Here is a 13037-nt window from a genome sequence, read left to right as displayed (position 1 = left end):
CGACCTTAACGCAAAATGCGAGATGCAGGGGCGAAAACGGTAAATCGAGGCGAGCAGCTACAGCGTTTCGACGCTGGCGTCTTCCCGTTTGCTAACCGTGTCAGATTTGCGTCGGCAACGTATTTTCCGGGCTACCAAGTTTGAGTGGGGCACAAGAACCAACAAACCAACAAACAAACAAACGCGCAAGGACACAAACACACAAGCAAGCAAATAAACAAACAAACAGATAAGCAAGCAAACAAACATGCAAAGCCACAAACACACAAACAAGCAAACGAGCGGCTAGCGTTTCTGCTATGCGCACAATTATTTAAATTGTGGTGTTTAATGAGGTGATTGGTTTCGGAAACCTTGGGTATTTTAACGAGCATGCGAAGCACGGTACACGAGAGTTTGCACTCCGCCACCATCGGAATGCGCGACTCCCGCGGCCTGAGTCGAACCCGCGACCTAGTGCTCGGCAGCGCAACGCCGTAGCCACTGCGTTAACGCCGCATCTGTGCGCAACAGTGAACCGTCACGATTTCGAGTTACGCGAAGCGAAAAGGATTCCTCCCCTGGAACGGGACCTTCTTTATTTTCGATGGGCTCATTGCAGTAACGTGTGTCACGCTGAACGTGGTAAGGAAGGGAAAACCCTTGGACTGTTGCGGTGATCTCGGAGGTCCCCTACATCCCTGCTGCGGGTCCTTTGAACACCTTTGCTAGCAGATTTTCGAGCAATACTACCGCATCGTTTGCTGATACAGAACGTTCGATATATATAGATCGAAAGTGAAACGCCCGTGCACCGTGGATTGGGGTGCACGTTAAAGAACCCCAGGTGGTAAAAAATTATACAGAGTCCATCACTTCGGCGTGCCTTATAATGAGATGGCGGTTTTGGCACCAGAAACCTGGAATTATTGTTTTAGACAGATATCCAAGCACACGGATCATCCTACAAGCGAGAACATAGAGGTATACCAGGGTAATCAGTAGAAGCAAAATCTGCTTGAGCTGCCGATCTGTTTCTTTGTTAAAAAAAAAAACGAAGAAAAGGAAAGAAAAAAAGTGAAAACGAATGTTCCTTTCGCGGTACTGAGGCTGCGAAAGGTGATATTGCTGAAATGCATCCTTTGCTGCGTCGTTTTTGTTTGCTCCCTTTTGTGCTTCCTGTTGTACGATAGTATGTACGTACTGACCGCGAGCAATAAACTATCACTTATTTGTAGCACCACGTATTCGTCGTTTCAGTCGACTTGCACGACTGAAACTTTCTCTCTCTCTCTCTCTATTTGCGCTATACACCTCACGTATAATGCAATCACCAACTCAACTACAGCCCCATCATGTCTGTTCTCTCACTGCTGTCGCTTTCGAAATCCAACAGGCATCGCTTCCCGTGGCTTGTTCCTTCGTAAGCACATTTCTCGTATTCACCCTTTCAAGTTGTCGGTTTTCTTTCGTCGTCATATCGTGCTTCCCTCGGTGTAGGGTAGCAAACGGCCACGTGAGCATTGCGCCTGACCTCCGCGCCTTGCGCCGTATCAGTTATCTATTCGCCGCCAGTCTAACCTGTATCCCAGCTTATATACCTATCGGCAACACCGCCTTGCAAGCATCGACTATCCTAAAGGCGGCCGATACTTTGCAGGTGGCCACTCGATCGAGTCTTGGTATGTTATGTATGTTATGTTGGCATGTTGTATGTTGGTATGTTATTCTGTATGTATGTTATTATGTTGGAGTACCTCGGCCACCGTACTCGAAGGCGAAGTGCGCTCTCGTATGGCATAAACAGTTGGGCGGACAACGGAAGAGGAAGAGAGAGAAGTGGTTGTTGCACGGGAAAGGAGGAAAGGCTGGCACTATCTCCTGCAGCCCTTGCGGGAAACACGGCTCAGCGCCAACAGAAGAGGAAGGTAATTATTAACGCAAAAGGCCGCGCGGCTCGTGTGGAGGCCGCAAGCGAGAGAGGAACCAGAGAGGTGTAAATTTTCACGGGGACCGGGCCGACGCGAACACCTTGTCGTTTGGCGGCGGTGCGCCGGGGCAATACAGAGGGCAACACCATTGCTCTCTGCAGTTTCCACTGCTCACGTGACGCGGATCTCCCAGCGTTCTCGTCTCCCATCTGCCGCTACCGATAGGCGGTGCGCTTTTGAGTTAGACCCGCTGCAGCAATTATCGGGAGACGATCGCGCACATCGTAATGCAATTGCCACAATGTATTCACCTAGCAAGAGCTCTAAATCTAATGCAAAAGGATACAAAGTTGGGTGAGCTGGTACGGTAACATGACCTTGAATTGTAGCGCGAAGTGACACAGACAGAGATTTAGCGCTCGTCCTGTCTGCGTCTAGTCTCTGTCTGTGTCGCTTCGCGCTACAATTCGAGATCAAGACCTCTAAAGAAGCGTCTACCTTTCAGAAGCGGTGGCATTCAAGGCTGATGGGAGCTCTAACCAGTTAGCGGTGGTGATAAGCAAGAGACGTACATAGTACTGGCGGAAAAAAAGAAAGAGAAGAAAGGAAGAGATCGATAGAGCTGGTCGGGGTTGCTGCAGGCATATATAGGTAACGGTAAAATATCAAGGTTTTGCTGAAGACCGAGAGAAGATAACAGAGGGATAGGCAAGAATCTAGACTGCAATAGATGAAGTAAAACCCGATTAGCTCACGAAGGCTACTGACTATTTGTTGCCATCCCGTTTTGAAGGGCTGGTGCCGACAGAAATCATCATCATCATCATTATAAGCATGGGTAGGGAGGAATAGAGAAATATGCTGCATAGAGGAAAGCGCTTTACCTCTGCTGGCCTACAGGAAACACGGCTCAGCATCTGTGAGTTGAAGGAAAAGGGGAGAGAAAAGGAAACGTGTTGTCCAAAACATGGTGCGTATAAGGTGTTCCCGGCTGCGCAACCGCTTCCGACGCATGCAGTCAGCAAAAGCCTTCGAGATTAGCTCCCAGACAGAACCGTTCCTGCAGTGTAGATTTAGAGACTATAATAGTCATGCCCGAAACCTGGTTGCTTATAAGTAGAAGAAGCAGACCCCGAAGGCAATGTTATTGCGGTCAGATTGCACTGGAACCGTTTGCGGAGCCGGAAACACGCCATGGGCGTAAAGAGAGAGAGAGAGAGAGGGGGGAGCGAGGGAAGGAGAGGGAGAGAAAGGGAGAGGTGGTGTCCACAACATGGCGCCCATGGCGTGTTTCCGGCTCCGCAAACGGTTCCAGTGCAATCAGACCGCAATAACATTGCCTTCGGGGTCTGTTTCAGAGCACCTCTTTCTCTCTCTCTCTCTAGCGAGCGAGAGAGAGTGAGAGAAAAGGGGGAGATAGATAGATAGATAGATAGATAGATAGATAGATAGATAGAGAGAGAGAGAGAGAGAGAGAGAGAGAGAGAGAGAGAGAGAGAGAGAGAGGGGTGCCCATTTATACACCGTTCATCGTTAACGAAGCGATTCGGCAATCCATTAATCGAGTTGACACGATACAGACGAGGAAACGATACACGCAAGACGCATTAACGGAATGCTGTAGTAAGCGTGCTTACAGATATCAATTACAGCGCACACAGTTTAGCATTAGAGACAGCTGTATGGGCGAAAAGAGCTTCAGGAATTCCCGATTTCGTTGGCGAAGTAGCAGTCGCAGCATTATACCGAATTGAACATTCGAAAAACAGCTGTGAACGTTACAACTGTCGCTGCTAAATGGGGCTATAACAGATACCGTTAAAAAGCCGCAATTGTTTCTCTTAGCGTGCTATATTGCAAACAAGCCTTCTTTTTCTTCTTCTTTGTTGTAATCGAATGAGAAATAGAAAACGCAATTCCTTCTTCGCCTTTGTGTACCGCGTTCGCCTTTATAATAACACAGTTTCTTTTTTTCTAATGGCACGAAAACGTGAATTTGTAAGTTGAGAGGAAGTTCTACCTTTTGAGCTCCTATACAAATACACGGAAACGGAGAATTTGCTTGGCAGCCACTACACCAATGTTTAGAAAGTCTGTTGGATTTACTAGGAGCTCATAAAACGGCTGTGGTGTTTCTGCTGCTAAGCACGAGGTCGAGGGTTCGACTGCCGGTTGCATTTCTGTCGGGTTGCACCGGATTTAACGTGCACGCTTTGAGTGCACGTTAAAAAAGTTAGAAGTTAAAAAGTTAAGATTACGGAACCTTAGATGGTCGAAAATTCTCGAGTCCTCCACTGTATACAGCGTGCCTGATATTCATATCGTGGTTGGCACGTCAAGCGCCAGAATTTTATTTATTTCTGAGGAAAAGTTAAAATATAATAACTGTAGGAAGTATATTGTAAATTCAGGCCATTCGTTTTCTTTAAATTATTAAAATAAGAAATTAAAGAAACAGAAGTAAGGAAGAAAAGAAAGCTACGCAAGTATCAAGGTTCAAGTATCCCAACTATAGCCTTGAGCTGGGGATGCAGATGTCCTGTACATTATTTTCTGTGTACTTTTCCTATTTTGAATAAACTTCAACTTCAACAACTCGGCTTCGTTCGTGTTTTGTTTTTATTTCTTTATATAGAGTTGTCGATTTTCGACAATTCCAAAGAAAAAAAACTGAGGCGTTCAATAAAAATCCAGTTTCCTACAGTCCGTAGAATCCGGCTATCTTTCTTAAGTGAAACCAACTTAACTTAATTCAACGGTTCAGTGGTTGTGTAAGGAGAACACCTCTGCGTTTCAAGTTCACTTGAATTAGGTAAATGGCAGTTGGCCCCCACGCAGAGGCAAACCTTCCTTTCAACTTTTCTGTAATTAACTTGGAGTTAACTGTTCTTTTATTTTGTTCTATATCTTTGTGCTGAACTTGTTTATTCTGATTTTAATTTTTCGACCCACATGAGAAATATATATTTTCGAGTCTCTTTTCATTTTTATTCCTTCCTTCTTCTTTCTTTTTTTTTTTTGTGCTGCTGTATAGTTATCACTTTCAACATTTAACGTCCACAGGACGTGTCAATAGAGTCGCCGATCACGATGCCTCCTTCTGTATTCCACAACTGCCGAAACGGTAATAATGATTTGAAACAACGAATTCAACTGAATTTATTTAACTAGTAACCATGGTGGATGAAAGAGATTACCACTATATTACAATTTCATTTTTCCCCTTTTGCATTTCAGTAGTTCCACACCATCTCCACAGATATCGCCAGTTTGTCGACATTAAATCACCTAATTCGAGCGGCAGTAATATCGCGTTTCGGTCCTGACACCTGTGCTACGAATATTCGTGCGCCCTCGAGCACCAGATCCACGAGAAGGCCCTCATGTCCAGTGCAAGACGACGACTTCTCCCATCGATCATCAATCATCAGTGGGTCTTGCGCCAGCTGACCCATTCGTGATTTCATTGCAGAAACTAGTTTTCTGCCGTCATCGACTCCGTTTCCCCTCCCTTGGTAACCTCTCCACAACTGTAACAGACCTGCAGCAAAGCTGATAGTTGGGCGAGCTGGTAAGTATATTCGTGGAGAAATTTGTAGCGCGCACAATAGACAAGGATGCAGAGAAGGTGGACACACGAGCGCTTACTTTTGTGTAGTTGTGAGTGAGCGCTTGTCTGTCCACCTTCTCTGCGTCCTTCGTCTATCGTGCGTGATACAAATTTCACCACGAGTCTAACTGACCTCCGATTATCTGCGGATGCCCCTGTATACACCGCTGTCTTTATGTCTCCTAACTTCACGCCTATAATTCTTTTTTTTTTCTTTCTTCGCTCTTTGCACGGTCCTCAGCTTCTTCTCAAGATTTGTTAGCCTCTAAGTTTCTGCCCCAGATGTTAGTGGCAGCAGAATGCAATGCTTACGCACTTTTGTTTCAAAGTATAGCGGTTCCTCCACCTTGTGGGATTCCGCAGAACTGATTTGTCATATTCTGTGCCTCTGCGCGTCGGGCTGTCGATTAATTTGCCCTCTCGGTGCGATCTGCTAACCCCCTGGTTAGTTCAGATGGCAGAGCGACCGCACCGGAGAGGCGTTGGTCCCGGGTCCGAATCCCGGACCAGGACGATTTTTTTTTCTTCTTTAACTGCGGAAGCGTTCTTTCTGAGAAACTCGTATAGGTTTCCTTCGTAGCTTCGTGCTACATTCGGGTGGACGACAATATTTCCGTTTCGGGATAGCAGTAAGCTGCCGGCCACGTTCATTAGTTACTGTGAATAAATGGCACACACCGAGACAAGGACAAGACGGACGAGAACGGACGCTGTTCTCGTGTTCAGCGCTTGTTCTCGTCTATACTGTCCTCGTGCCGCCGGTGTGCGCTGCCATTCACAGTAACGCGGAACGCCAACTGGCCCGGACCCCAACCCTTGCTGCCTTGTTTCATAAGGTTGGAGTTCTAACTCGCCGAACCGATTTATTCCCAGAGTCTTATACTTACAACGCGCATAGGAAGATTGGAATTTATTACGACAGGTTGAAGGCGCGAAAGCGAACGACCACACTTACAAAAACACGCCGGACGGACTCTATTAGAACGGCCTCTCTGAATCTGTAGTAAAAATTCGAGTTTCATAAGAAACTAGTGAAGGCATTATCCAGTGTTTTTGTAATGTTTACTCTCGCGCAGATTATTTTGCACGCTGTATTTACATTCCATTAACGTTGCGTAACTGGAAACAACAACGTGTATTTTCTTAATACTTTCTTTTTTGTTGTACTGTAACTCTTTACTCCCTTCTGCAATATGTGCTAATCCTGACAGTAAAATAACTGAATGAATGAATGAATGAATGAGCAGACAGAGAGCAAACAAACAAACAAATAAAGGTTTTTCCTAGTTCAGCAAAAGCCGCGCAGTGCGCCGACCACTTCAACGTCACGACTGTGTGAATGAAGCTAAAACAGAGAGAGAGAGAGAGAGAGAGAGAGAGAGAGAGAGAGAGAGAGAGGAATTATTCTTAAGAGTAAGCTTTAGCGAGGGCACAAGTTCGATGCCGCCTATTCAACTACTTGGAAAACCCAGAAATGCTTTTCGGATGTAACTCCATATTTATAATAATTAACTTTGTTGCATTGGAGAGAGAAAGTTAAATTCTAGCGACTGTAGGAAGTGGAATCTTGATTTATGGCCAGATTTTTGTTTAATCGCCGAAGATTGGTAGGCTATAAAAATAATATAGAATAACGAAGTTTACAAATTTCTAACTCTGCACGAAAAACATATATCGCAGTTTTATAAATTGCATACGTTTGAGCATCCCAAGCGGAAAGAATTGATATATTAACTTATATCTTATGTGAATTTGTTACAACGTTTACGAGGGTTCTGCGAAGGGTTTATTCACAAATAAGCGATATACTTCACACGGGGTATGTTTGTGTTGTCCACCTTACGCGCATTATTAAATGCTGTTAAATTATTCAATTTGCCTCGCTTGACATTGCTGCATTGCAGAGCTGGGAACGTGATAGCTTCGTTTTCCCGAATTTCGCAATCTTAACAATATTTATTTAAATAAAGCGGCGGCCTAAATACGGAATGCACTTCCTAAGGTCACTAGACTTTAACTCTTTCTTTTGAATGTAACAAACATCATCGAATACAGTGCAATGGTTGCTGTGAAAAGGGATATCTCTTTTGCTATGTGTTCAGATGGGGGCCGCCAAGTTAAAGCTTCCTCCTAATATTGACACACTATCACGTGGCATTTTAAATGTTTCTAGCCCTTCAAAGGAGGATGCCAACTGCTTTGTTGACTTCCGCAGTGGGTACACCGTTAGCTAATGTGCACCGTTATGTGCACATAGCAATGTAAATTAGTTTACGGCGTAGAGAGGAAAGTATCCCAGCATAATCGTTACGTGTGTTGACCACCTCAAACATCCCTAGTCACCACTCAAATTGCTTCATTCTACATATTCAGTGGTCCTCTTTGAGTGATCATCGGGCATTTCTTTAAGCTAACGATAGTTCAAATGCCAGTTAATTGATTTCATGTTTCAGGCTCGCCTGTACCGGAAATAGGCAGTTGCCTAGCACGCATGCATTCATATAAAGTCAGTGCACAGAATAACGTCCCACGTGCTCCGTTGAACAATTACAAATTCATCCAATAAAGCATTCGCGATGCAAAACAACAAGGGATCTAACCAGCTCGCAGCTTACACCACAAAACACTGTATGTTCAGCCGAAAGAAAAAAAAGAAGAAAGAAAGAAAGAACGAAAGAAAGAAAGAAAGAATCAAACATAACATGGCGATTAATGCGGTGTTTGAAACAAAGGCTCACAAGAGGTAGCGCGCAGCGCTATAATATAAATATTTATCCTGGAAGCAAACTTCGACGCCTGAAAGAGTTAAGCGTATACTCGGAAAAGGCCCGCTCACGCAATGTAATAAAGGACCTGCAGGGGGGTAATAGGTAGTACGTTCAGTGCGTGCGATAACCCGGCACGCCACATGCTTGCGTGGACGACATTAAGGCTGGTAAGTTAGGGTTTGCGTTAAAACTGCCAGAAAACTCGCGCGTACGCGCCGATGCGTTAGCCTGAACGTGACGTTTGACGTGGCGTCCCTCCAAATTAAAACCCGTTATAGTCGCCATTCATCTCCTTTTAGCGAACTTCCAAACATGGCGCGCACAGCACATAACGGAATGTCGAAACACACTCTGTTCATAGCTCTTTGAAGGACGCTAGAGAGGCGAGTTATATCAGTAAAGACTAGTAAGCGATCCTTTCGAAATCAACATTCGGTAACGTGTAACGCACATGCGATGTAACGTATAGCACAACGCGTAACGTCATTACGCAATACTTAGCTTCAAGAACACAGCGGTTTAATACTTCCAAAAAAGTATCCCAGCATAATCGTTACCGTGTGTTGGCCACCTCAAGTATCCCTAGTTCCCACTCAAATTGCTTCATCCTACGTATTTACTGGTGCTCTTTGAGTGACCACCGGGCATTTTTTAAAGCTAATGATAGTTCAAAATGCCAGTTAATTGCTTTCAAGTTTCAGGCTCACATGTACCGGAAATAGACAGGTGCCTAGCATGCATGCAGAGAGTACAACGCAACTTCAAACGTTATATGACAAGTGTATGCATCGTACATTAACACCTGGCGCTTGCTTGTTTGTCGCCGAGCAAGTACAACTATCGGAACGAAATTAAGAGCAAATAGCCTATCCGCCGGGTCTTACAAAATCATGATCAGCAGCTTGGCGCTATCTTTGAGGACTATACCTACAGAGCTGAGGATGCCCTTCTGTGCCGCTTGTAGCTTGGCGTGGCCTTCACGAATGCGTACTCATTTCGAATAGGAATGGCCAGCAGCCCTTCATGCGATGACTGTAGCTGCGAGGAAACGATCGCCCACCTTCTCTTGAATGTCCCCGCCTTCAGTGCGCCCAGAAAAGAACTTTCGAAGAGCGCTAGGTAGTCTGGAAAAACACCCTTTGTCGGAGGAAAAGGTCCTGGGACACTGGCCGAGACCGTCCTCAGCACAGGTTATGTTGAAAGCGTTGTTGCGCTTCTTGCTGAGGACTAGTCTTAACAGAGAAACTTTAAGTAGTGCCGTATTCTGCTTTCCTTTTTCGCTTTTAAATTCGCTCTCTCCCCCCCTTTTTTTTGTAATATCTCTTTTCTATTATCTTTTATCTCCCTTAGCCCCCTTCCCCAGAACAGGGTAGCCAGCCGGTCTGAGAACTGGCTAACCTCCCTGTCTTTCTGTCTATTTCTCCTCCTCCTCCGTACAATCATTGCGTCGTACCGGTTCTATACCAACATATGGTGCCAAAGCTTTGAGGTCAACCAAGAAGCTTCAGGAGAAGCTACCGCGCGACAAGCGATGGAACGGAAAATGAGAGACGTAAGGTTAAGAGAGAGGGAGACAGCAGTGCGCTTTACAGAGAAAATAGGGGTATACCCGATACTATATAGTTAAAGTTAAGAGAGTACGAAACGGAATAGGGCAGGCCATGTTATGCGTATAGCGGAGAGAACAGGTGGTGTGACGATATTAGAAAACATGGCGGTAACCCGGTGGCGCTAAGTCTCAACCCACAGTTGCTCCGAAGGACGAAAGTAAAGAAAAAGAAAAAGAGAATGTCAGAAAAGAAAACAAAAATGAATAAAGGATAGATTGTGACATCAAAGTAGATTTGTTCCTGTTCAGCCTACGCTGAACAGGAACAAGTCGTTTGCTTCGTTGCGAAACGGTAATTCTCGCGACAGGTTGAATAGCTACAGCGTTGTTAATAGCCGCTAAGAGAACACTAGTTCTCTCAAGCTGTAGAGACCGTACTACAACCCTGTTATTCTTATACAACTTTGTTACTATACATAATAAGAGAACCCATTTCCTAAAGCAACTAAAGTCCGCTAACACTCTCTAAATTTCTTTCGCGTTCCGACGCAGCTAAATAGAAAGGCGAGCGCTCGTGTCCCACTCCGGGCGCGGGACCCGAGCGCGCCGAGCGGAATCTCCCGCCGACAACTCCAGCGCACGTACGGAGGAAAAAAAAAAAAAAAAAGGTGTGACGTCACAGTCAGCGATGCTTGCTGCGTTGGCTACACGGCAAGCGGCCGTGAGCTACGACGCAGAGCAAGGACTAAGCTAGCTCGGTTCCGCGGGTGAGGGCAGCGAGAGAGGGGTAGGGGAGAGAAAGAGAAAGGGGGGGGGGCGAATCGAACAGAACCGTGCTCCACGCGGAGCCATCGAGTTTTTTCCCGAGCTTCACGGAGACCAATGACCGATCGAAAGTCCGAAATTGGCCACGGAGATCCCTCGCTCGCCCGGCGCCAAGTATTTCCTCCAAGCTGCGATGCGCAGCTTGGAAAGACGGCTACCTCGTTGCCAAATCAGTGTGGCTTCCGATTGGCCACTCTTCTTCGATGCATCGTCGGAAGAGTTCCTGACACCAGGAACTTCGTGCTGACTTCGCGCCCATTTAGCTGTGGGTGACCGTTCGCACTTGTTAGCCGACGAATGAACCCTTCGACAACCACACGGTCAACCTCTAAGCAACAACGCGGAAAACTTTATGTTAAAAGCCACAGTTTGAGACTTGTAATGGGCGCAAAAGATGAGCAGGATGGAAAGGTAGGAGCGGTAGTTGTGCCTCCTGGCGTCCCGAACAAGGATGTATTTAACCTCAATCCCACAAAGAAAGGGGGAAACGAAGAGATTAGCGTGGCCCACGACGGACCGCATAATGGGAGAAAGCGGAAGAGGCGAACGCTTGATAAATGTCAGCGCGCGACAGCTGTCCTATCCGGCACTCGAACGAAGTGCACCACCGGCGGAAGAGAAGCGGACGAGCTTTTGTTTTCTTTCGCTCGAGAAATAACCGTTCACATAACATCGAAGCGACACATGATGTCCAACTCCACGTGTCCACCAGGCGTTGCGCAGTATTGATGAACCACTGAGAGACAGGTGGCCTATACGCCAAAAGAGCCACGCGATCAAGAAGTCTTGCAATAAAAAAAAAAAAGCTAAGAACAAAGGCATCAAATAGAGGCGCCCTCTCAAGACGCGGCGCGGATATCGTCCGCGTGGCGATGCACGCAACACGGTACGTTGAACAAATGCCACGACACACCGGCCCCCGGGTCGGGATAAAGGCTGCAGGGAAACGGCGAGTCGGAAGGGTCGCCGAGGACGTCCGGCTCGATGCAACAACAGGAGCAACACGACAGGTCACCGTACGACACGCGACTTTGATACAATCCGCGTGGCAGTCCACGAAATACCACAACACACACACACGGACACACACACTGCGGGAACTGGCCGGCAGGACACCGGCATGGCGAGGGGGTCACCAGCACCAGACGGTCACGGCGCCCAAACATAAAACCCGCGTTCCGCTAGCAGACGACACGCGCCCGGCAAAACCGTGACACAAACTCACCGCTCGTGCAGCAGCGGCCGGTGTGGGGGGGACCCGGGGTTAGGCTTAGCCCTGGGCCGGGCGTCCCACGGCAGGCGGCTGCGTCGGCGGCGTCGGCGACTCGGTCCCGGCGTGGCTGCGGCGACGCTGCTAATAGCGGCGGCGCCGGGTCCTGCTGCCGCTGCTGCAGTTGGCGTGGTTCCTGGAGAGAAGCGCGTCGGCGGGCGAGCGACGACGGCGGAGCAGGCCGGCTGCGTTCAGCTGCCTGCTACTCCCTCGCGGTGTGCGCGCCCGTAGCCAGGCTCGTCCCGGCAGAGGCTCTGCCCTCCTCCGCCACCCCGCTCTCTCGGAGCGCGAGCAGCGTTCCTTCCTTCGCTCGGGAGGCCCCGCGCCAGCCAATGGGACAGACGCGCTCGCACCGCCCTTCTTCGCGCCGCTCGGTGTGTTCGTGCCGCTGGCCGCCGATGCTACAGCCGGCGCGCGGGGCTCGGGTGCCTTCTCTTTCTCTCTCCACACGATGAGGCAGTAGCAGCAAGTGCGCCGCGTCGCAAACCCCCCTACCTTTCCCTGCGATTCGAACCAGCGCGTTGCGTTTGGAGACTCGGTTGAACTCGATCGGGAGTTTTTCACCGTCGTCACTAGGGCGATCGAAACTCTTCCGCAATCCTGTTAGCGAGGGAGTGTGTGTGTGTGCATCTGTGTTGCTCTCGCGGGACGCGTAGCTCAGCTCCGACGTCCGTTCGATTATGCCCGCTCCCGATCTCCTCCTCTAGAAGTTTTCTTGCGAGACGACCTGTTGAACCGATGAGCGCGCGACCTAGGTTTTCTTTTTCTTTTGTTTTTTGGAGAAAAGTTGCACTCGCTCGCTTTGAGCCTGCGTTAGCAAAGTCAGGATGCGCTGTCCCTACAGCGTCATTACGTTTTCGCGGGGGTTCGTTGCCACTAGCGTTTAGGCGCTGCAGTACAAACAATGAAGAAGGCATGTAATGTTCAGCCGCTTTCTGTTGCTCTTCTTCAAGCCCGTTCTTTAAACGCCATATGTGTTGGCGCATTATACGACCGGTATGTTGCCGTTTGGCTATGGAGAGAACAGATTTTGTTTTTCATTCCTGCGCAAGTTGTGCTATAGGAGAAGCTCGCTTCCTTTTACTTGTGGCCCAGTTACAGCTGA

General features: G+C 47.8%; 1 protein-coding gene across 4 annotated transcripts in view; it reads right to left on the bottom strand.

Annotated features, from left to right (window-relative positions):
- Window positions 1-12304, bottom strand: part of LOC126527364 (nucleolar protein 4-like) — a 139917-nt gene extending 127613 nt beyond the window's left edge. For all 4 annotated transcript variants that reach the window (XM_050175167.3, XM_055068692.2, XM_050175168.3 and 1 more), the window contains exon 1: window positions 11888-12304. The gene's annotated coding sequence lies outside the window, so the exon portion shown is untranslated. The remainder of the gene's footprint in view (window positions 1-11887) is intronic.
- Window positions 12305-13037: the final 733 nt, after the last annotated feature.

This window comes from Dermacentor andersoni, chromosome 9 (genome assembly GCF_023375885.2).
Source record: "Dermacentor andersoni chromosome 9, qqDerAnde1_hic_scaffold, whole genome shotgun sequence".
Classification (NCBI taxonomy): domain Eukaryota; kingdom Metazoa; phylum Arthropoda; class Arachnida; order Ixodida; family Ixodidae; genus Dermacentor; species Dermacentor andersoni.
Note: the sequence above shows the minus strand (reverse complement) of the source record. Positions and strands in the feature narration are given on the sequence as shown.